This window comes from Symsagittifera roscoffensis, chromosome 2, assembly GCF_963678635.1.
Source record: "Symsagittifera roscoffensis chromosome 2, txSymRosc1.1, whole genome shotgun sequence".
Taxonomy (NCBI): Eukaryota; Metazoa; Xenacoelomorpha; order Acoela; family Convolutidae; genus Symsagittifera; species Symsagittifera roscoffensis.
In genome coordinates, this window is record NC_087063.1 from 9,190,463 (window position 1) to 9,215,060 (window position 24,598).

Sequence of the window (24,598 nt, forward strand, 5' to 3'; positions counted from 1 at the left end):
CAAAAAAACAGAAAACAATAAAAATCTTAGCCAGAAATCTCATATAAAATGGTTGAAATCACACGAGTTCCATAAAAAAAGAACCAGATTTAAAACCGATAACATACTTATAAAATTCGCAGATGACGTCTTCGTCTTCGTACTTGAAGGAGAACGTGTATGCCTCAATCACATCGTTTTCATCCTGATTCCGATACACCTGATATATAATTCAATCACAAATGATCCTTTATTTCCAACAAAAATAGCATTTTTTGTGCACATAGCACAGCGTGTTCCGACCGCAATGAGTTTAGTGGTAAACTCAAAAACAAAGATAATTGTAGAACCTTTCAAAATAATCTTACGTTTTTTTCTTAATTCTGTTAAATTTTTCGTAAAGAGCGATTGAATTGGGTCAAAACAACTGCAAAGATGAAAAGTTAAAGTAGCTCAAAAAATTGAATTAGATTTAAATTGGGCATCATCAAACTCCGCGTCATCAAGCTGGTCTAAAACTTAAAAAAGAAAAAACTTTTTTGGAATCCCAACTACGACTGAAAGACCTTTATTATGATACCACAGTTGAACCCCTACGACCTATCTTCGAGGTTCGAACAACTGGTGCCAGTTAACTTTTCAACGGAACAAAAATTAGAACCTCAACTTTGAACATGAACTTCAACTAATACGCTCTTTCAATGACTCACATAAAGGATCAGTAGTTTCAACTAAAAGCATAAGAAATTTTAATTAACCTGAGGTAACTTACTTTGGTCTAGCTGGGCAAAATCTGATTTATTACGTATTTTTTGTCCAGTGCATCAAATGTGTTCTGTAGTTTAGAGGCCAGTTTGCAACTGTTGGGTCCACCTGTTCTCATCACTCGAACTGATTTACCTATAAAAACAAAAGTTCAGTACTTTTCGGAGCAAAAACGGAAAAATAGTTTATGGGAGAAACGAAACAGTTAGGAAAATCGAAACAAGTTCGAAATCAAATCAAGGACAAGCGGGTACTGTGCAAATAGAACAAAATTTTCCGCTCATAATCTTAAAAAAACAAAGGGTTTTCGTATCGTATTTTTCTGCGTGGTGCGATATAAGGATCTGAACGAAAAACTACAACTTAGGCATATTCTAGGGTCATAGTAAAATAGGCAAACTGAACAACAGTTTTAAGTAGAAAAATGACTGAGAAAAACAAACCAAATTGTTTAAAAATTCGCCACAAGCCAAGCTGAGCTTCGCACCACTTGCGATACAAATATGAATGACTATGATTAAAATCAAACGGAAAAAATGAATGAAATCGTTTTTGTCAATAAAATTGCAACAAAAGCCGAAATATCCGGAACAAAATTGCCTTCACTATTAGAAGCTCTACAAGAGATTTGAGAACGCTATAAAGAACAAAGTTTTCAAAAAAAAGATCTTTCTGCGGAACTAAGCAGACAAAACAAAGCAGACAGACAGACACATCTAAATTAGCCAAAATTTTCTATTTGTAAAAAAAACAGGTCAACTGGAATCGAACTCCCGCAATTAAAGGCCACCAAGTCGTTATTAATAAAGCCGCAAATTATTAAGTCGATTAAAAAGACAAAAAAATGTCGATTAAAAAGACAAAATTACAACCAATGTGAAAAGCAAATTTCGTTCGGCCGGAGTTGCAAAACAAAATGCTAAAAGCAACTGCAGTGAGAATTGTTTCCAAAAAAATCAACGATTCTTAGATATGGCAACTAAACATAAGCACACAATCCTGGTCAGATTCGAACTGAGTATTGGTTTCCACCAGGCTAGTGTGCAAGAGACACAACGAAATCTGAATTCACGATGAAAAAAGGTAGATTAGGAGTCCAATGAGTCCTGTGGACAAAATTGTGAACTGGAAAAAAGACTAGTTACCATTGCCTATCGCAACTGTAAAAACAAAATTTTCAAAAAAAAAAACTTTTTGAAAACTTTTCGCAGAAATGTTTGAAAACTTTTAAGTTTTTGATTCCTCAAATTTAGCAAAAAAAAAACTCAAAAAAAATCCACTTAAATAAATTTAGGTTTTTTAGACCAAAACCCAAATTAGACCAAAACCCAAAAATTTCAAAACAGCCAATCGAAGATTGGAAAAGAGTAATGAACGCAAGTAAACAAAAAAACCACCGACTTTCTTGAAAAAATCTCAACTTTCGAATTTCAAGAAAAAAATAGATGACCTTCAAGCTCTTTGAATTTTTAGAACATTTTATGATTGGCACTTCTTTGATAACATGAACCCAACTTAAAAAAATTGGATCAAAAGGTAAAGTTTTTATTCCGCTGGGATATCTTAAAAACAAAGTCCACTTTCGAAACTAGAAATCGTTCACAATTTTTCGCGCCATTTTCAAGTTCGTATTAAAATGTAAAGTCCCTTTTAACCTCAGATAACACACGTGAGCAAAATGTTTTTCGGTCGTAACGATGCAAAAAGACGCCACTAAGTCGTTATTAATTACGCCGAAAAATATTAGGCCGATTAAAAATAAAAAAAAATAAAAAAGTGTTAACAGATCGCGCAGGTAAAATTACAACCAATGTGAAAAGCAGATTTCGATTCGGCCGAATTTCTAAAATGTTAAAAGCAATTGCAGTGAAAATTGATTATAGCTAAAACAAACTATTCTTAGATATGGAAACTAAGCCGACAAAACATAAGCAGACAAACAAAAAAATGGTCAAGGTCAGATTCGATTAGAGTATTGGTTTCCACCAGGCTGTGTGCAAGAGACACAACGAAATTTGAAATCACGATGAAAAAAGGTACATGGGGAGTCAAAGAGTCCTGTGGACAAAGTTGTTTACGGGAAAAAAGACTAGTTACCATTGCTTATCGCAACTGTAAAAACAGAATTTTAAAAAAAAAAACTTTTTGAAAACTTTTCGCAGAAATTTTTAAAAACTCTTAAGTTTTTGATTCCTCAAATTTAGCAAAAAAAAAACTTCAAAAAATCCACTTAAATAAATTGCGGTTTTTTAGACCAAAACCCAAATTAGAACAAAACCCAAAAATTTCAAAACAGCCAATCGAAGATTGGAAAAGAGTAATGAACGCAAGTAAACAAAAAATCACCGACTTTCTTGAAAAAATCTCAACTTTCGAATTTTAAAGAAAAAAATAGATGACCTTCAAGCTCTTTGAATTTCTAGAACATTTTATGATTGGCACTTCTTTGATAACATGAACGCAACTTAATAAAATTGGATCAATAGGTAAAGTTTTTATTCCGCTGGGATATCTTAAAAACAAAGTCCACTTTCGAAACTAGAAATCGTTCAATTTTTCGCGCCATTTTCAAGTTCGTATTAAAATGTAAAGTCATTTTTAACCTCAGAGTACACACGCGAGCAAAATTTTTTTCGGTCGTAACGATGCAATAAGAGGCCACTAAGTCGTTATTAATTACGCCGAAAAATATTAGGCCAATGAAAAAGACAAAAAAAAAGAAAAAAAAGTGTTAACAGATCGCGCAGGTAAAATTACAACCAATGTGAAAAGCAAATTTCGATTCGGCCGAATTTCTAAAATGTTAAAAGCAACTGCAGTGAAAATTGTTTATAGCTAAAACAAACTATTCTTAGATATGGACTCTAAGCCGACAAAACATAAGCAGACAAACAAAAAAAATGGTCAAGGTCAGATTCGATTAGAGTATTGGTTTCCACCAGGCTGTGTGCAAGAGACACAACGAAATTTGAATTCACGATGAAAAAAGGTACATGGGGAGTCAAAGAGTCCTGTGGACAAAGTTGTTTACGGGAAAAAAGACTAGTTACCATTGCTTATCGCAACTGTAAAAATAGAATTTTCAAAAAAAAAACTTTTTGAAAACTTTTCGCAGAAATTTTTAAAAACTCTTAAGTTTTTGATTCCTCAAATTTAGCAAAAAAAACTTCAAAAAATCCACTTAAATAAATTGAGGTTTTTTAGACCAAAACCCAAATTAGACCAAAACCCAAAAATTTCAAAACAGCCAATCGAAGATTGGAAAAGAGTAATGAACGCAAGTAGACAAAAAACCACCGACTTTCTTGAAAAAATCTCAACTTTCGAATTTTAACGAAAAAAATAGATGACCTTCAAGCTATTTGAATTTCTAGAACATTTTACGATTGGCACTTCTTTGATAACATGAACGCAACTTAATAAAATTGGATCAATAGGTAAAGTTTTTATTCCGCTGGGATATCTTAAAAACAAAGTCCACTTTCGAAACTAGAAATCGTTCAATTTTTCGCGCCATTTTCAAGTTCGTATTAAAATGTAAAGTCATTTTTAACCTCAGAGTACACACGCGAGCAAAATTTTTTTCGGTCGTAACGATGCAATAAGAGGCCACTAAGTCGTTATTAATTACGCCGAAAAATATAAGGCCAAATAAAAAGACAAAAAAAAAGAAAAAAAAGTGTTAACAGATCGCGCAGGTAAAATTACAACCAATGTGAAAAGCAAATTTCGATTCGGCCGAATTTCTAAAATGTTAAAAGCAACTGCAGTGAAAATTGTTTATAGCTCAAACAAACTATTCTTAGATATGGAAACTAAGCCGACAAAACATAAGCAGACAAACAAAAAAAATGGTCAAGGTCAGATTCGATTAGAGTATTGTTTTCCACCAGGCTGTGTGCAAGAGACACAACGAAATTTGAATTCACGATGAAAAAAGGTACATAGGGAGTCAAAGAGTCCTGTGGACAAAGTTGTTTACGGGAAAAAAGACTAGTTACCATTGCTTATCGCAACTGTAAAAACAGAATTTTCAAAAAAAAAAACTTTTTGAAAACTTTTCGCAGAAATTTTTAAAAACTCTTTAAGTTTTTGATTCCTCAAATTTAGCAAAAAAAAACTTCAAAAAATCCACTCAAATAAATTGAGGTTTTTTAGACCAAAACCCAAATTAGACCAAAACCCAAAAATTTCAAAACAGCCAATCGAAGATTGGAAAAGAGTAATGAACGCAAGTAAACAAAAAATCACCGACTTTCTTGAAAAAATCTCAACTTTCAAATTTTAACGAAAAAAATAGATGACCTTCAAGCTCTTTGAATTTCTAGAACATTTTATGATTGGCACTTCTTTGATAACATGAACGCAACTTAATAAAATTGGATCAATAGGTAAAGTTTTTATTCCGCTGGGATATCTTAAAAACAAAGTCCACTTTCGAAACTAGAAATCGTTCAATTTTTCGCGCCATTTTCAAGTTCGTATTAAAATGTAAAGTCATTTTTAACCTCAGAGTACACACGCGAGCAAAATTTTTTTCGGTCGTAACGATGCAATAAGAGGCCACTAAGTCGTTATTAATTACGCCGAAAAATATAAGGCCAATTAAAAAGACAAAAAAAAAAGAAAAAAAAGTGTTAACAGATCGCGCAGGTAAAATTACAACCAATGTGAAAAGCAAATTTCGATTCGGCCGAATTTCTAAAATGTTAAAAGCAACTGCAGTGAAAATTGTTTATAGCTAAAACAAACTATTCTTAGATATGGAAACTAAGCCGACAAAACATAAGCAGACAAACAAAAAAAATGGTCAAGGTCAGATTCGATTAGAGTATTGGTTTCCACCAGGCTGAGTGCAAGAGACACAACGAAATTTGAATTCACGATGAAAAAAGGTACATAGGGAGTCAAAGAGTCCTGTGGACAAAGTTGTTTACGGAAAAAAAGACTAGTTACCATTGCTTATCGTAACTGTAAAAACAGAATTTTCAAAAAAAAAAACTTTTTGAAAACTTTTCGCAGAAATTTTTAAAAACTCTTTAAGTTTTTGATTCCTCAAATTTAGCAAAAAAAAACTTCAAAAAATCCACTCAAATAAATTGAGGTTTTTTAGACCAAAACCCAAATTAGACCAAAACCCAAAAATTTCAAAACAGCCAATCGAAGATTGGAAAAGAGTAATGAACGCAAGTAAACAAAAAATCACCGACTTTCTTGAAAAAATCTCAACTTTCGAATTTTAAAGAAAAAAATAGATGACCTTCAAGCTCTTTGAATTTCTAGAACATTTTATGATTGGCACTTCTTTGATAACATGAACGCAACTTAAGAAAATTGGATCAATAGATAAAGTTTTTATTCCGCTGGGATATCTTAAAAACAATGTCCACTTTCGAAACTTGAAATCGTTCAATTTTTCGCGCCATTTTCAAGTTCGTATTAAAATGTAAAGTCATTTTTAACCTCAGAGTACACACGCGAGCAAAATTTTTTTCGGTCGTAACGATGCAATAAGAGGCCACTAAGTCGTTATTAATTACGCCGAAAAATATTAGGCCAATTAAAAAGACAACAAAAAAGAAAAAAAAGTGTTAACAGATCGCGCAGGTAAAATTACAACCAATGTGAAAAGCAAATTTCGATTCGGCCGAATTTCTAAAATGTTAAAAGCAACTGCAGTGAAAATTGTTTATAGCTAAAACAAACTATTCTTAGATATGGAAACTAAGCCGACAAAACATAAGCAGACAAACAAAAAAAATGGTCAAGGTCAGATTCGATTAGAGTATTGGTTTCCACCAGGCTGTGTGCAAGAGACACAACGAAATTTGAATTCACGATGAAAAAAGGTACATAGGGAGTCAAAGAGTCCTGTGGACAAAGTTGTTTACGGGAAAAAAGACTAGTTACCATTGCTTATGGCAACTGTAAAAACAGAATTTTCAAAAAAAAACTTTTTGAAAACTTTTCGCAGAAATTTTTAAAAACTCTTAAGTTTTTGATTCCTCAAATTTAGCAAAAAAAACTTCAAAAAATCCACTCAAATAAATTGAGGGTTTTTAGACCAAAACCCAAATTAGACCAAAACCCAAAAATTTCAAAACAGCCAATCGAAGATTGGAAAAGAGTAATGAACGCAAGTAAACAAAAAATCACCGACTTTCTTGAAAAAATCTCAACTTTCGAATTTTAAAGAAAAAAATAGATGACCTTCAAGCTCTTTGAATTTCTAGAACATTTTATGATTGGCACTTCTTTGATAACATGAACGCAACTTAATAAAATTGGATCAATAGGTAAAGTTTTTATTCCGCTGGGATATCTTAAAAACAAAGTCCACTTTCGAAACTAGAAATCGTTCAATTTTTCGCGCCATTTTCAAGTTCGTATTAAAATGTAAAGTCATTTTTAACCTCAGAGTACACACGCGAGCAAAATTGTTTTCGGTCGTAACGATGCAATAAGAGGCCACTAAGTCGTTATTAATTACGCCGAAAAATATTAGGCCAATTAAAAAGACAAAAAAAAAGAAAAAAAAGTGTTAACAGATCGCGCAGGTAAAATTACAACCAATGTGAAAAGCAAATTTCGATTCGGCAAAATTTCTAAAATGTTAAAAGCAACTGCAGTGAAAATTGTTTATAGCTAAAACAAACTATTCTTAGATATGGAAACTAAGCCGACAAAACATAAGCAGACAAACAAAAAAAATGGTCAAGGTCAGATTCGATTAGAGTATTGGTTTCCACCAGGCTGTGTGCAAGAGACACAACGAAATTTGAATTCACGATGAAAAAAGGTACATAGGGAGTCAAAGAGTCCTGTGGACAAAATTGTTTACGGGAAAAAAGACTAGTTACCATTGCTTATCGCAACTGTAAAAACAGAATTTTCAAAAAAAAACTTTTTGAAAACTTTTCGCAGAAATTTTCAAAAACTCTTAAGTTTTTGATTCCTTAAATTTAGCAAAAAAAAACTTCACAAAATCCACTCAAATAAATTGAGGTTTTTTAGACCAAAACCCAAAAATTTCAAAACAGCCAATCGAAGATTGGAAAAGAGTAATGAACGCAAGTAAACAAAAAATCACCGACTTTCTTGAAAAAATCTCAACTTTCGAATTTTAAAGAAAAAAATAGATGACCTTCAAGCTCTTTGAATTTCTAGAACATTTTATGATTGGCACTTCTTTGATAACATGAACGCAACTTAATAAAATTGGATCAATAGGTAAAGTTTTTATTCCGCTGGGATATCTTAAAAACAAAGTCCACTTTCGAAACTAGAAATCGTTCACAATTTTTCGCGCCATTTTCAAGTTCGTATTAAAATGTAAAGTCCTTTTTAACCTCAGAGTACACACGCGAGCAAAATTTTTTCGGTCGTAACGATGCAATAAGAGGCCACTAAGTCGTTATTAATTACGCCGAAAAATATTAGGCCAATTAAAAAGACAAAAAAAAAGAAAAAAAAGTGTTAACAGATCGCGCAGGTAAAATTACAACCAATGTGAAAAGCAAATTTCGATTCGGCCGAATTTCTAATATGTTAAAAGCAACTGCAGTGAAAATTGTTTATAGCTAAAACAAACTTTTCTTAGATATGGAAACTAAGCCGACAAAACATAAGCAGACAAACAAAAAAAAATGGTCAAGGTCAGATTCGATTAGAGTATTGGTTTCCACCAGGCTGTGTGCAAGAGACACAACGAAATTTGAATTCACGATGAAAAAAGGTACATAGGGAGTCAAAGAGTCCTGTGGACAAAGTTGTTTACGGGAAAAAAGACTAGTTACCATTGCTTATCGCAACTGTAAAAACAGAATTTTCAAAAAAAAAACTTTTTGAAAACTTTTCGCAGAAATTTTTAAAAACTCTTAAGTTTTTGATTCCTCAAATTTAGCAAATAAAAACTTCAAAAAATCCACTCAAATAAATTGAGGTTTTTTAGACCAAAACCCAAATTAGACCAAAACCCAAAAATTTCAAAACAGCCAATCGAAGATTGGAAAAGAGTAATGAACGCAAGTAAACAAAAAATCACCGACTTTCTTGAAAAAATCTCAACTTTCGAATTTGAAAGAAAAAAATAGATGACCTTCAAGCTCTTTGAATTTCTAGAAAATTTTATGATTGGCACTTCTTTGATAACATGAACGCAACTTAATAAAATTGGATCAATAGGTAAATTTTTATTCCGCTGGGATATCTTAAAAACAAAGTCCACTTTCGAAACTAGAAATCGTTCAATTTTTCGCGCCATTTTCAAGTTCGTATTAAAATGTAAAGTCATTTTTAACCTCAGAGTACACACGCGAGCAAAATTTTTTTCGGTCGTAACGATGCAATAAGAGGCCACTAAGTCGTTATTAATTACGCCGAAAAATATTAGGCCAATTAAAAAGACAAAAAAAAGAAAAAAAAGTGTTAACAGATCGCGCAGGTAAAATTACAACCAATGTGAAAAGCAAATTTCGATTCGGCCGAATTTCTAAAATGTTAAAAGCAACTGCAGTGAAAATTGTTTATAGCTAAAACAAACTTCTTAGATATGGAAACTAAGCCGACAAAACATAAGCAGACAAACAAAAAAAATGGTCAAGGTCAGATTCGATTAGAGTATTGGTTTCTACCAGGCTGTGTGCAAGAGACACAACGAAATTTGAATTCACGATGAAAAAAGGTACATAGGGAGTCAAAGAGTCCTGTGGACAAAGTTGTTTACGGGAAAAAAGACTAGTTACTATTGCTTATCGCAACTGTAAAAACAGAATTTTCAAAAAAAAAATTTTTGAAAACTTTTCGCAGAAATTTTTAAAAACTTCTAAGAATAGTTTGTTTATAGCTAAAACAAACTATTCTTAGAAATCGTTCAAATTGATTCCTCAAATTTAGCAAAAAAAAAACTTCAAAAAATCCACTCAAATAAATTGAGGTTTTTTAGACCAAAACCCAAATTAGACCAAAACCCAAAAATTTCAAAACAGCCAATCGAAGATTGGAAAAGAGTAATGAACGCAAGTAAACAAAAAATTACCGACTTTCTTGAAAAAATCTCAACTTTCGAATTTTAAAGAAAAAAATAGATGACCTTCAAGCTCTTTGAATTTCTAGAACATTTTATGATTGGCACTTCTTTGATAACATGAACGCAACTTAATAAAATTGGATCAATAGGTAAAGTTTTTATTCCGCTGGGATATCTTAAAAACAAAGTCCACTTTCGAAACTAGAAATCGTTCAATTTTTCGCGCCATTTTCAAGTTCGTATTAAAATGTAAAGTCATTTTTAACCTCAGAGTACACACGCGAGCAAAATTTTTTTCGGTCGTAACGATGCAATAAGAGGCCACTAAGTCGTTATTAATTACGCCGAAAAATATTAGGCCAATTAAAAAGACAAAAAAAAGAAAAAAAAAGTGTTAACAGATCGCGCAGGTAAAATTACAACCAATGTGAAAAGCAAATTTCGATTCGGCCGAATTTCTAAAATGTTAAAAGCAAATGCAGTGAAAATTGTTTATAGCTAAAACAAACTATTCTTAGATATGGAAACTAAGCCGACAAAACATAAGCAGACAAACAAAAAAAATGGTCAAGGTCAGATTCGATTAGAGTATTGGTTTCCACCAGGCTGTGTGCAAGAGACACAACGAAATTTGAATTCACGATGAAAAAAGGTACATAGGGAGTCAAAGAGTCCTGTGGACAAAGTTGTTTACGGGAAAAAAGACTAGTTACCATTGCTTATCGCAACTGTAAAAACAGAATTTAGCAAAAAAAAACTTCAAAAAATCCACTCAAATAAATTGAGGTTTTTTAGACCAAAACCCAAATTAGACCAAAACCCAAAAATTTCAAAACAGCCAATCGAAGATTGGAAAAGAGTAATGAACGCAAGGAAACAAAAAATCACCGACTTTCTTGAAAAAAATCTCAAGTTCCGAATTTTAAAGAAAAAAATAGATGACCTTCAAGCTCTTTGAATTTCTAGAACATTTTATGATTGGCACTTCTTTGATAACATGAACGCAACTTAATAAAATTGGATCAATAGGTAAAGTTTTGATTTCGCTGGGATATCTTAAAAACAAAGTCCACTTTCGAAACTAGAAATCGTTCAATTTTTCGCGCCATTTTCAAGTTCGTATTAAAATGTAAAGTCATTTTTAACCTCAGAGTACACACGCGAGCAAAATTTTTTTCGGTCGTAACGATGCAATAAGAGACCACTAAGTCGTTATTAATTACGCCGAAAAATATTAGGCCAATTAAAAAGACAAAAAAAAAAGAAAAAAAAAGTGTTAACAGATCGCGCAGGTAAAATTACAACCAATGTGAAAAGCAAATTTCGATTCGGCCGAATTTCTAAAATGTTAAAAGCAAATGCAGTGAAAATTGTTTATAGCTAAAAAAAACTATTCTTAGATATGGAAACTAAGCCGACAAAACATAAGCAGACAAACAAAAAAAATGGTCAAGGTCAGATTCGATTAGAGTATTGGTTTCCACCAGGCTGTGTGCAAGAGACACAACGAAATTTGAATTCAGGATGAAAAAAGGTACATAGGGAGTCAAAGAGTCCTGTGGACAAAGTTGTTTACGGGAAAAAAGACTAGTTACCATTGCTTATCGCAACTGTAAAAACAGAATTTTCAAAAAAAAACTTTTTGAAAACTTTTCGCAGAAATTTTTAAAAACTCTTAAGTTTTTGATTCCTCAAATTTAGCAAAAAAAAACTTCAAAAAATCCACTCAAATAAATTGAGGTTTTTTAGACCAAAACCCAAATTAGACCAAAACCCAAAAATTTCAAAACAGCCAATCGAAGATTGGAAAAGAGTAATGAACGCAAGTAAACAAAAAATCACCGACTTTCTTGAAAAAAATCTCAAGTTCCGAATTTTAAAGAAAAAAATAGATGACCTTCAAGCTCTTTGAATTTCTAGAACATTTTATGATTGGCACTTCTTTGATAACATGAACGCAACTTAATAAAATTGGATCAATAGGTAAAGTTTTTATTCCGCTGGGATATCTTAAGAACAAAGTCCACTTTCGAAACTAGAAATCGTTCAATTTTTCGCGCCATTTTCAAGTTCGTATTAAAATGTAAAGTCATTTTTAACCTCAGAGTACACACGCGAGCAAAATTTTTTTTCGGTCGTAACGAATCAATAAGAGGCCACTAAGTCGTTATTAATTACGCCGAAAAATATTAGGCCAATTAAAAAGACAAAAAAAAGAAAAAAAAGTGTTAACAGATCGCGCAGGTAAAATTACAACCAATGTGAAAAGCAAATTTCGATTCGGCCGAATTTCTAAAATGTTAAAAGCAACTGCAGTGAAAATTGTTTATAGCTAAAACAAACTATTCTTAGATATGGAAACTAAGCCGACAAAACATAAGCAGACAAACAAAAAAAATGGTCAAGGTCAGATTCGATTAGAGTATTGGTTTCCACCAGGCTGTGCAAGAGACACAACGAAAATTGAATTCACGATGAAAAAAGGTACATAGGGAGTCAAAGAGTCCTGTGGACAAAGTTGTTTACGGGAAAAAAGACTAGTTACCATTGCTTATCGCAACTGTAAAAACAGAATTTTCAAAAAAAAAAAAATTTTGAAAACTTTTCGCAGAAATTTTTAAAAACTCAAGTTTTTGATTCCTCAAATTTAGCAAAAAAAAAACTTCAAAAAATCCACTCAAATAAATTGAGGTTTTTTAGACCAAAACCCAAATTAGACCAAAACCCAAAAATTTCGAAACAGCCAATCGAAGATTGGAAAAGAGTAATGAACGCAAGTAAACAAAAAATCACCGACTTTCTTGAAAAAATCTCAACTTTCGAATTTTAAAGAAAAAAATAGATGACCTTCAAGCTCTTTGAATTTCTAGAACATTTTATGATTGGCACTTCTTTGATAACATGAACGCAACTTATTAAAATTGGATCAATAGGTAAAAGTTTTTATTCCGCTGGGATATCTTAAAAACAAAGTCCACTTTCGAAACTAGAAATCGTTCACAATTTTTCGCGCCATTTTCAAGTTCGTATTAAAATGTAAAGTCCTTTTTAACCTCAGAGTACACACGCGAGCAAAATTTTTTTCGGTCGTAACGATGCAATAAGAGGCCACTAAGTCGTTATTAATTACGCCGAAAAATATTAGGCCAATTAAAAAGACAAAAAAAAAAGAAAAAAAAGTGTTAACAGATCGCGCAGGTAAAATTACAACCAATGTGAAAAGCAAATTTCGATTCGGCCGAATTTCTAAAATGTTAAAAGCAACTGCAGTGAAAATTGTTTATAGCTAAAACAAACTATTCTTAGATGTGGAAACTAAGCCGACAAAACATAAGCAGACAAACAAAAAAAATGGTCAAGGTCAGATTCGATTAGAGTATTGGTTTCCACCAGGCTGTGTGCAAGAGACACAACGAAATTTGAATTCACGATGAAAAAAGGTACATAGGGAGTCAAAGAGTCCTGTGGACAAAGTTGTTTACGGGAAAAAAGACTAGTTACCATTGCTTATCGCAACTGTAAAAACAGAATTTTCAAAAAAAAACTTTTTGAAAACTTTTCGCAGATTCCTCAAATTTAGCAAAAAAAAAACTTCAAAAAATCCACTCAAATAAATTGAGGTATTTTAGACCAAAACCCAAATTAGACCAAAACCCAAAAATTTCAAAACAGCCAATCGAAGATTGGAAAAGAGTAATGAACGCAAGTAAACAAAAAATCACCGACTTTCTTGAAAAAATCTCAACTTTCGAATTTTAAAGAAAAAAATAGATGACCTTCAAGCTCTTTGAATTTCTAGAACATTTTATGATTGGCACTTCTTTGATAACATGAACGCAACTTAATAAAATTGGATCAATAGGTAAATTTTTTATTCCGCTGGGATATCTTAAAAACAAAGTCCACTTTCGAAACTAGAAATCGTTCAATTTTTCGCGCCATTTTCAAGTTCGTATTAAAATGTAAAGTCATTTTTAACCTCAGAGTACACACGCGAGCAAAATTTTTTTCGGTCGTAACGATGCAATAAGAGGCCACTAAGTCGTTATTAATTACGCCGAAAAATATTAGGCCAATTAAAAAGACAAAAAAAAGAAAAAAAAAGTGTTAACAGATCGCGCAGGTAAAATTACAACCAATGTGAAAAGCAAATTTCGATTCGGCCGAATTTCTAAAATGTTAAAAGCAAATGCAGTGAAAATTGTTTATAGCTAAAACAAACTATTCTTAGATATGGAAACTAAGCCGACAAAACATAAGCAGACAAACAAAAAAAATGGTCAAGGTCAGATTCGATTAGAGTATTGGTTTCCACCAGGCTGTGTGCAAGAGACACAACGAAATTTGAATTCACGATGAAAAAAGGTACATAGGGAGTCAAAGAGTCCTGTGGACAAAGTTGTTTACGGGAAAAAAGACTAGTTACCATTGCTTATCGCAACTGTAAAAACAGAATTTAGCAAAAAAAAACTTCAAAAAATCCACTCAAATAAATTGAGGTTTTTTAGACCAAAACCCAAATTAGACCAAAACCCAAAAATTTCAAAACAGCCAATCGAAGATTGGAAAAGAGTAATGAACGCAAGGAAACAAAAAATCACCGACTTTCTTGAAAAAAATCTCAAGTTCCGAATTTTAAAGAAAAAAATAGATGACCTTCAAGCTCTTTGAATTTCTAGAACATTTTATGATTGGCACTTCTTTGATAACATGAACGCAACTTAATAAAATTGGATCAATAGGTAAAGTTTTGATTTCGCTGGGATATCTTAAAAACAAAGTCCACTTTCGAAACTAGAAACCGTTCAATTTTTCGCGCCATTTTTAAGTTCGTATTAAAATGTAAAGTCATTTTTAACCTCAGAGTACACACGCGAGCAAAATTTTTTTCGGTCGTAACGATGCAATAAGAGGCCACTAAGTCGTTATTAATTACGCCGAAAAATATTAGGCCAAATAAAAAGAAAAAAAAAGTGTTAACAGATCGCGCAGGTAAAATTACAACCAATGTGAAAAAAAAAATTTCGATTCGGCCGAATTTCTAAAATGTTAAAAGCAACTGCAGTGAAAATTGTTTATAGCTAAAACAAACTATTCTTAGATATGGAAACTAAGCCGACAAAACATAAGCAGACAAACAAAAAAAATGGTCAAGGTCAGATTCGATTAGAGTATTGGTTTCCACCAGGCTGTGTGCAAGAGACACAACGAAATTTGAATTCACGATGAAAAAAGGTACATAGGGAGTCAAAGAGTCCTGTGGACAAAGTTGTTTACGGGAAAAAAGACTAGTTACCATTGCTTATCGCAACTGTAAAAACAGAATTTTCAAAAAAAAAACTTTTTGAAAACTTTTCGCAGATTCCTCAAATTTAGCAAAAAAAAAAGTTCAAAAAATCCACTCAAATAAATTGAGGTTTTTTAGACCAAAACCCAAATTAGACCAAAACCCAAAAATTTCAAAACAGCCAATCGAAAATTGGAAAAGAGTAATGAACGCAAGTAAACAAAAAATCACCGACTTTCTTGAAAAAATCTCAACTTTCGAATTTTAAAGAAAAAAATAGATGACCTTCAAGCTCTTTGAATTTCTAGAACATTTTATGATTGGCACTTCTTTGATAACATGAACGCAACTGAATAAAATTGGATCAATAGGTAAAGTTTTTATTCCGCTGGGATATCTTAAAAACAAAGTCCACTTTCGAAACTAGAAATCGTTCAATTTTTCGCGCCATTTTCAAGTTCGTATTAAAATGTAAAGTCATTTTTAACCTCAGAGTACACACGCGAGCAAAATTTTTTTTCGGTCGTAACGAATCAATAAGAGGCCACTAAGTCGTTATTAATTACGCCGAAAAAAATTAGGCCAATTAAAAAGACAAAAAAAAAAGAAAAAAAAGTGTTAACAGATCGCGCAGGTAAAATTACAACCAATGTGAAAAGCAAATTTCGATTCGGCCGAATTTCTAAAATGTTAAAAGCAACTGCAGTGAAAATTGTTTATAGCTAAAACAAACTATTCTTAGATAAGGAAACTAAGCCGACAAAACATAAGCAGACAAACAAAAAAATGGTCAAGGTCAGATTCGATTAGAGTATTGGTTTCCACCAGGCTGTGTGCAAGAGACACAACGAAATTTGAATTCACGATGAAAAAAGGTACATAGGGAGTCAATGAGTCCTGTGGACAAAGTTGTTTACGGGAAAAAAGACTAGTTACCATTGCTTATCGCAACTGTAAAAACAGAATTTTCAAAAAAAAAACTTTTTGAAAACTTTTCGCAGAAATTTTTAAAAACTCTTAAGTTTTTGATTCCTCAAATTTAGCAAAAAAAAACTTCAAAAAATCCACTCAAATAAATTGAGGTTTTTTTAGACCAAAACCCAAATTAGACCAAAACCCAAAAATTTCGAAACAGCCAATCGAAGATTGGAAAAGAGTAATGAACGCAAGTAAACAAAAAATCACCGACTTTCTTGAAAAAATCTCAACTTTCGAATTTTAAAGAAAAAAAATAGATGACCTTCAAGCTCTTCGAATTTCTAGAACATTTTATGATTGGCACTTATTTGATAACATGAACGCAACTTAATAAAATTGGATCAATAGGTAAAGTTTTTATTCCGCTGGGATATCTTAAAAACAAAGTCCACTTTCGAAACTAGAAATCGTTCACAATTTTTCGCGCCATTTTCAAGTTCGTATTAAAATGTAAAGTCCTTTTTAACCTCAGAGTACACACGCGAGCAAAATTTTTTTCGGTCGTAACGATGCAATAAGAGGCCACTAAGTCGTTATTAATTACGCCGAAAAAAATTAGGCCAATTAAAAAGACAAAAAAAAAGAAAAAAAAATTGTTAACAGATCGCGCAGGTAAAATTACAACCAATGTGAAAAGCAAATTTCGATTCGGCCGAATTTCTAAAATGTTAAAAGCAACTGCAGTGAAAATTGTTTATAGCTAAAACAAACTATTCTTAGATGTGGAAACTAAGCCGACAAAACATAAGCAGACAAACAAAAAAAATGGTCAAGGTCAGATTCGATTAGAGTATTGGTTTCCACCAGGCTGTGTGCAAGAGACACAACGAAATTTGAATTCACGATGAAAAAAGGTACATAGGGAGTCAAAGAGTCCTGTGGACAAAGTTGTTTACGGGAAAAAAGACTAGTTACCATTGCTTATCGCAACTGTAAAAACAAAATTTTCGCAGAATTTTTTTAAAAACTTTTAAGTTTTTGATTCCTCAAAATTAGCAAAAAAAAAACTCAAAAAAATCCACTCAAATAAATTTAGGTTTTTTAGACCAAAACCCAAACTAGACCAAAACCCAAAAATTTCAAAACAGCCAATCGAAGATTGGAAAAGAGTAATGAACGCAAGTAAACAAAAAAACCACTGACTTTCTTGAAAAAATCTCAACTTTCGAATTTCAATAAAAAAATAGATGACCTTCAAGCTCTTTGAATTTTTAGAACATTTTATGATTGGCACTTCTTTGATAACATGAACCCAACTTAAGAAAATTGGATCAAAAGGTAAAGTTTTTATTCCGCTGGGATATCTTAAAAACAAAGCCCACTTTCGAAAATAGAAATCGTTCACAATATTTCGCGCCACTTTCAAGTTCGTATTAAAATGTAAAGTCCCTTTTAACGTCAGAGTACACACGCGAGCAAAATGTTTTTCGGTCGTAACGATGCAAAACGAGGCCACTAAGTCGTTATTAACTACGCCGAAAAATATAAGGCCGATTAAAAAGACAAAAAAAAAGAAAAAAAGTGTTAACAGATCGCGCAGGTAAAATTACAACCAATGTGAAAAGCAGATTTCGATTCGACCGAATTGCTAAAATGTTAAAAGCAACTGCAGTGAAAATTGTTTATAGCTAAAACCAACGATTCTTAGATAAGGAAACTAAGCCGACAAAACATAAGCAGACAAAAAAAATGGTCAAGGTCAGATTCGATTAGAGTATTGGTTTCCACCAGGCTGTGTGCAAGAGACACAACGAAATTTGAATTCACGATGAAAAAAGGTACATAGGGAGTCAAAGAGTCCTGTGGACAAAGTTGTTTACGGGAAAAAAGACTAGTTACCATTGCTTATCGCAACTGTAAAAACAAAATTTTCGCAGAATTTTTTTTAAAACTTTTAAGTTTTTGATTCCTCAAAATTAGCAAAAAAAAAACTCAAAAAAATCCACTCAAATAAATTTAGGTTTTTTAGACCAAAACCCAAACTAGACCAAAACCCAAAAATTTCAAAACAGCCAATCGAAGATTGGAAAAGAGTAATGAACGCAAGTAAACAAAAAAACCACTGACTTTCTTGAAAAAATCTCAACTTTCGAATTTCATTAAAAAAATAGATGACCTTCAAGCTCTTTGAATTTTTAGAACATTTTATGATTGGCACTTCTTTGATAACATGAACCCAACTTAAGAAAATTGGATCAAAAGGTAAAGTTTTTATTCCGCTGGGATATCTTAAAAACAAAGCCCACTTTCGAAAATAGAAATCGTTCACAATATTTCGCGCCACTTTCAAGTTCGTATTAAAATGTAAAGTCCCTTTTAACGTCAGAGTACACACGCGAGCAAAATGTTTTTCGGTCGTAACGATGCAAAACGAGGCCACTAAGTCGTTATTAACTACGCCGAAAAATATAAGGCCGATTAAAAAGACAAAAAAAAAGAAAAAAAGTGTTAACAGATCGCGCAGGTAAAATTACAACCAATGTGAAAAGCAGATTTCGATTCGACCGAATTGCTAAAATGTTAAAAGCAACTGCAGTGAAAATTGTTTATAGCTAAAACCAACGATTCTTAGATAAGGAAACTAAGCCGACAAAACATAAGCAGACAAAAAAAATGGTCAAGGTCAGATTCGATTAGAGTATTGGTTTCCACCAGGCTGTGTGCAAGAGACACAACGAAATTTGAATTCACGATGAAAAAAGGTACATAGGGAGTCAAAGAGTCTTGTGGACAAAGTTGTTTACGGGAAAAAAGACAAGTTACCATTGCTCATCGCAAGTGCAAAAACAAAACTTTTGAAAAAAAAACTTTTTGAAATTTTTCGCAGAACTTTTTTGAAACTTTGAAGTTTTTGATTCCCGAAATTGAGCAAAAAAACTCCAGAAAAATCTGCTTGAATATATTTAACTTTTCGCGGCTAAAATTAAGCATTAGTAAGTTACTGTATCTGATTTCGCTCGAAATTTAATCAAAAACTTCAAAACAGCCAATTGAAGATTGGAAAAGAGTAATGAACGCAAACATAAAAAAACAGACTTTCTTGAAAAAATCTCAACTTCCGAATTTCAAAAAAAAATAGATGACCTTTAAGCTCTTTGAAGTTCTAGAACAATTTATGATCGGCGCTTTTTTTGATAAAATGAACTCAACTTGAGAAAATTGGATCAGTAGGTAAAGTTTTTATTCAGCTGGGAAATCTTCAAAATAAATCCCCCTTTCGAAACTAGAAATCGTTCACAATTTTTCGCGCCATTTTCAAGTTCGCATTAAAATGTAAAGTCCCTTTTAACGTCAGAGTACACACGCGAGCAAAATGTTTTTCGGTCGTAACGATGCAAAACGAGGCCACTAAGTCGTTATTAACTACGCCGAAAAAAATAAAGCCGATTAAAAAGACAAAAAAAAAGAAAAAAGTGTTAACAGATCGCGCAGGTAAAATTACAACCAATGTGAAAAGCAAATTTCGATTCGGCCGAATTTCTAAAATGTTAAAAGCAACTGCAGTGAAAATTGTTTATAGTTAAAACAAACGATTCTTAGATATGGAAACTAAGCCGACAAAACATAAGCAGACAAACAAAAAAAATGGTCAAGGTCAGATTCGATTAGAGTATTGGTTTCCACCAGGCTGTGTGCAAGAGACACAACGAAATTTGAATTCACGATGAAAAAAGGTACATAGGGAGTCAAAGAGTCCTGTGGACAAAGTTGTTTACGGGAAAAAAGACAAGTTACCATTGCTTATCGCAAGTGCAAAAACAAAACTTTTGATAAAAAAATTTTTGAAATTTTTCGCAGAACTTTTTTGAAACTTTGAAGTTTTTGATTCCCGAAATTGAGCAAAAAACTCCAGAAAAATCTGCTTGAATATATTTAACTTTTCGCGGCTTAAATTAAGCATTATTTAGTTACTGTATCTGAATTCGCTCGAAATTTAATCAAAAACTTCAAAACAGCCAATTGAAGATTGGAAAAGAGTAATGAACGCAAACATAAAAAACAGACTTTCTTGAAAAAATCTCAACTTTCGAATTTCAAAAAAAAAATAGATGACCTTTAAGCTCTTTGAAGTTCTAGAACAATTTATGATCGGCGCTTTTTTTGATAAAATGAACTCAACTTGAGAAAATTGGATCAGTAGGTAAAGTTTTTATTCAGCTGGGAAATCTTCAAAATAAATCCCCCTTTCGAAACTAGAAATCGTTCACAATTTTTCGCGCCACTTTCAAGTTCGCATTAAAATGTAAAGTCTTTTTTAACCTCAGAGTACACACGCGAGCAAAATGTTTTTCGGTCGTAACGATGCAATAAGAGGCCACTAAGTCGTTATTAATTACGCCGAAAAATATTAGGCCAATTAAAAAGACAAAAAAAAACGAAAAAAAGTGTTAACAGATCGCGCAGGTAAAATTACAACCAATGTGAAAAGCAAATTTCGATTCGGCCGAATTTTTAAAATGTTAAAAGCAACTGCAGTGAAAATTGTTTTTAGTTAAAACAAACGATTCTTAGATATGGAAACTAAGCCGACAAAACATAAGCAGACAAACAAAAAAAATGGTCAAGGTCGGATTCGATTAGAGTATTGGTTTCCACCAGGCTGTGTGCAAGAGACACAACGAAATTTGAATTCACGATGAAAAAAGGTACATAGGGAGTCAAAGAGTCCTGTGGACAAAGCTTTTTACGGGAAAAAAGACAAGTTACCATTGCTGATCGCAAGTGCAAAAACAAAACTTTTTGAAATTTTTCGCAGAACTTTTTTGAAACTTTGAAGTTTTTGAGTCCCGAAATTTAGCAAAAAAACTCCAGAAAAATCTGCTCGAAAATATTCAACTTTTCGCGGCTTAAATTAAGCATTATTAAGTTACTGTATCTGAATTTGCTCGAAATTGAATCAAAAACTTCAAAACAGCCAATTTAAGATTGGAAAAGAGTAATGAACGCAAACATAAAAAAAACAGACTTTCTTGAAAAAATCTCAACTTTCGAATTTCAAAGAAAAAAATAGATGACCTTTAAGCTCTTTGAAATTCTAGAACAATTTATGACCGGCGCTTTTTTTGATAAAATGAACTCTTACAAACCCTTATAAACCCTTATGAACTCTTACAAACCCTTATGAGTTGAATTGCGCTCCAGAATTGTCTATTTGCACTCATATTTATGATATTAATGCTTTTTTGACCTACTATTAGAATAGATGGTCACCTATTGAGAACTCAACCAACCTTCAAGATTCGCATCCATGAAATATTCCTCTGGGTACAACATTCGCAGGTATGCTATTTCAGAAAATCCCATAGCAAGAAGTTTTTTCACCAGTAAAACAGAATTGAGTTTGCTTTCAGCAAGCTCTCGTTGCGTCTTCCACATAGGAGTTTGTCCCTGAAAATAGAGAGACAATATTTACAATCCATGGTTACCAGGAGTAACTTTTCAGCAATACATCTGTTCATGATCCTGTACAAACCGTTTCTTGCTTTTTCTTGCTCAATTGAGCCACTTGAGTAGCTGCCATTTTTTATCTGAAATATTCTATATATGTCAAAATATTTATTGCATTGAAAACAAACTAAACAAACTGCAATCGAAATTTTTAAGCAAATTCGAGCCTCTTTTCAAGCGATTCAATCAACGGCTACAACCTAGTTGTTCCAACCACCGAAAATGAGAATTATCTTTGGACACGTGGTTCTGGAGAATGGATGCCTCGCAGCGGCAGAACCATCATCGTCGAAGCAAGATCCATCCACAACTTTCCTCAAAGACTCAAACTTTGAACACAGAAACGAAGCTTCCAACCACTTGAGAGACCATAGCTACTTTTCCACTAGTAGCAGCACTAGCAGAGCCAGTAGCTTTTCCACTAGTAGAGACAGTAGCTACTTTTTCACGCAAATTGATGCAAATTTCATGTTTCGAAGCGGTTGGATTGGGCTATCAAAAGCACGTTTTTCAGATCGGTTTTAAAGTCATCCGCCGCACTGCGTAAAGACCACTCATTTACTAAAATTAAAAACAGAACTGAACTGAGAAATGTTACGTACTAATATCAGTATCGTTATAGCAAAAGGAAAACTTTTGCAATGCAATGAAGTTACCCAGATTTTTGTTGTGAGCTCAGTAGATTACTAAAAAGGGTTAGAATTCAACAAAAATAGTTAGAGGAAATTTAAAATGTTAATTCAAACGTTTTCGCACATTTTATGCATCATCAGGATTGAAATTTTTCACAATATTTAAAAAACGATCAAAGATCTGAAAAATGAGAAACATTTCTAAAATTGCTTTAAAACTTTATGACCAATCAAATTTAAACAACTGTAATTACATAATAAATTACGTAATCAATAATAACATTTTCCTGTAAATTTCGGATTTTAAGGTTTATTTTAAGGTTTATAATTATAAGGTTTTGAAGCAATTTTAGACACGTTTCTCATTTTTCAGATCTTTGATCGTTTTGTAAATATTGTAACAAATTTAATCCTTCCGAGTTAATGAACCTTCCGAGTTAATGATTTTGAAGGATTAACGACGTTATTCGGATGATTAGCAGAACGGTGAAGGTCAGGATATTCCCGTATTTTAAAATTTTAAATTTTCGAAGTGATGACGTAACATTTCTGAGAAACGTCAGAAACGGCCATTTTAGCAAAAAGAACTAAGAAAAACAGAACAACTTTATCTGTGATTGCGAACAGAACGAAAATCGAAATTAAAGAAAACGACAACGAATTACAGAGAACGTTCCGAGTTGCAACTATTGTGCTGCTACAATAGTTGCAAGGCCGTTGCGAACAACGGTGAAGGGTGAAAACCAGCCTTCCGTGTTATCGTGAAATCGAACTTAAGGAGCTTGATTCAGTGGATTCGTCAATCCGGAAGGGTAAAGGAACTAGAACTTTTATCCTGTTGCATAAACTTTTAGCTTCCTGTCATGTCCTGACTTGAATTTAATTAATATCTAGATTCATTTTGATAAGGATGAGAAGCTAAGAGTTGGGGGAAAGGGTTGATCCATCTTCGATGGAGATGATGATTTTTATCTACTGAACAAAAACAATAGTAATATAATAAGCAGTAGCCCTGTTTTTAGGAGTGACCTCGTGGTCTGGGGATACTGAGACCCAGCCATGAGCTCACTATTTGCATGTAATTAAGTTAATTTGAGCGTTCTGGTCGAAGCCGGAGAACAGTAACGTTTTTGTCGACCCGATGTTGGAAAGACCACCGAAAAGTACTGGCTTGGTAGAGACGGTGAAAAGCATGCAAAGCTCTGTTTAGACGTTGGCCAGTCGTCTTAAGACTTAGTTTTGTTGTCCGTCGATATGTATCTTCCGGGTGAATGTTACATACATGTTTTTATGGCGCTCCTGGGTGTTATTCTTTTTAACATCATGACCGGCAGAACCGTTAACGAGCACTCCGCGCCGAGCGGATGCTCACATTAACGCCCTTATTAGGCCTAAACCGCCGGGGTGGAGGGGTGGTTCGGAGCGCGGAAGCCCTCCGGATTACCGTGAATAGCTTTTTAACTTAGTTAAGACCGAAAATTCACGAACCAGGAAGGGTGGGGGGATCGGCCATTCCCTCATCCCCTGAGTGGTTTGTGACCAAAAACACTTAAAGATATAAGTAAAACCAAACAAAAAGTAGTATAGTACCCAAGAAAAACAAAAAACATAAAAAATTGCCGAAAAAATCAAAAACAGTAAAAAAGTAAAAAATCAGTAGAAATCATCACCCCAGACAAGATGTGATCCGACCCCCCCGTTTGTTGTTGATAGATATATTGTTGTTACAGGCATTTATATCATTCGGGATCGTTACGATCAACTTTGTAGCCCGTTTGTGAGGCTTGTACTGTAGGGTTATTTGAGCATTTAAGCACGTTAATGATAAATTGCGCTCAATCCGGAAGGGTCAGCTGATTTGCGCTCAATTCGGAAGGGTCTTGGGTGAAGACCGATCCGGCAAGCAGTACAAGGAGCAACAAGAAGGGGCTCAACGACAACAACAACTGACTGTTGGATATCGTTAACAAGTTTTGTATCCCTTTTGGTACAAAAAGTAAGATAGTAATCTGTGGGGGGCTCGACAGTGCTGCACTGTAGTGACCTTCACCGAACTGCGAATATCCGAGTTAAGCACCTTAATTCGGATATTAAGGAAACCCGGAGGGGTATAGTATTACTAATATTATTATTTATACAGCCTATATTAATAGTCTTATATCGTTTTTCAGTGAAAAACAGCGAAAACAGACTGGTTTTTAGGGTCAAAATAGCGATATTTTGATCCCCCCACAAGTCGCGATTTTTGAGATATCGATATTTTTTGAAACGGAAAAAGCGCTAAGTTAGTGTGTTACATCGTAACTGCACTACCATAATAGATAGAACCGGTTAAGTTAAGTCCGAAGGTGGTTGGAACTATTTTGGTACCGAAAACTGAAATTTCGTGATTTTTGAGAAAACGGAACACTATAAATTTAGAAATTTTTTTGAAATTTTTGAGTTACGACAGTAAAATTAGTTGTTCGGTTAACGTCCACT

The 24,598-nt window shown here is 33.1% G+C and overlaps 1 protein-coding gene across 1 annotated transcript in view; it reads right to left on the reverse strand.

The window, feature by feature from the left end:
* Positions 1-21,582, reverse strand: part of LOC134840381 (uncharacterized) — a 34,943-nt gene extending 13,361 nt beyond the window's left edge. The window contains exons 1-4 of the mRNA XM_063856149.1: positions 21,511-21,582; positions 21,269-21,425; positions 752-879; positions 108-199 (exon numbers count right to left, since the gene is read on the reverse strand). The gene's annotated coding sequence lies outside the window, so the exon portion shown is untranslated. The remainder of the gene's footprint in view (positions 1-107; positions 200-751; positions 880-21,268; positions 21,426-21,510) is intronic.
* Positions 21,583-24,598: the final 3,016 nt, after the last annotated feature.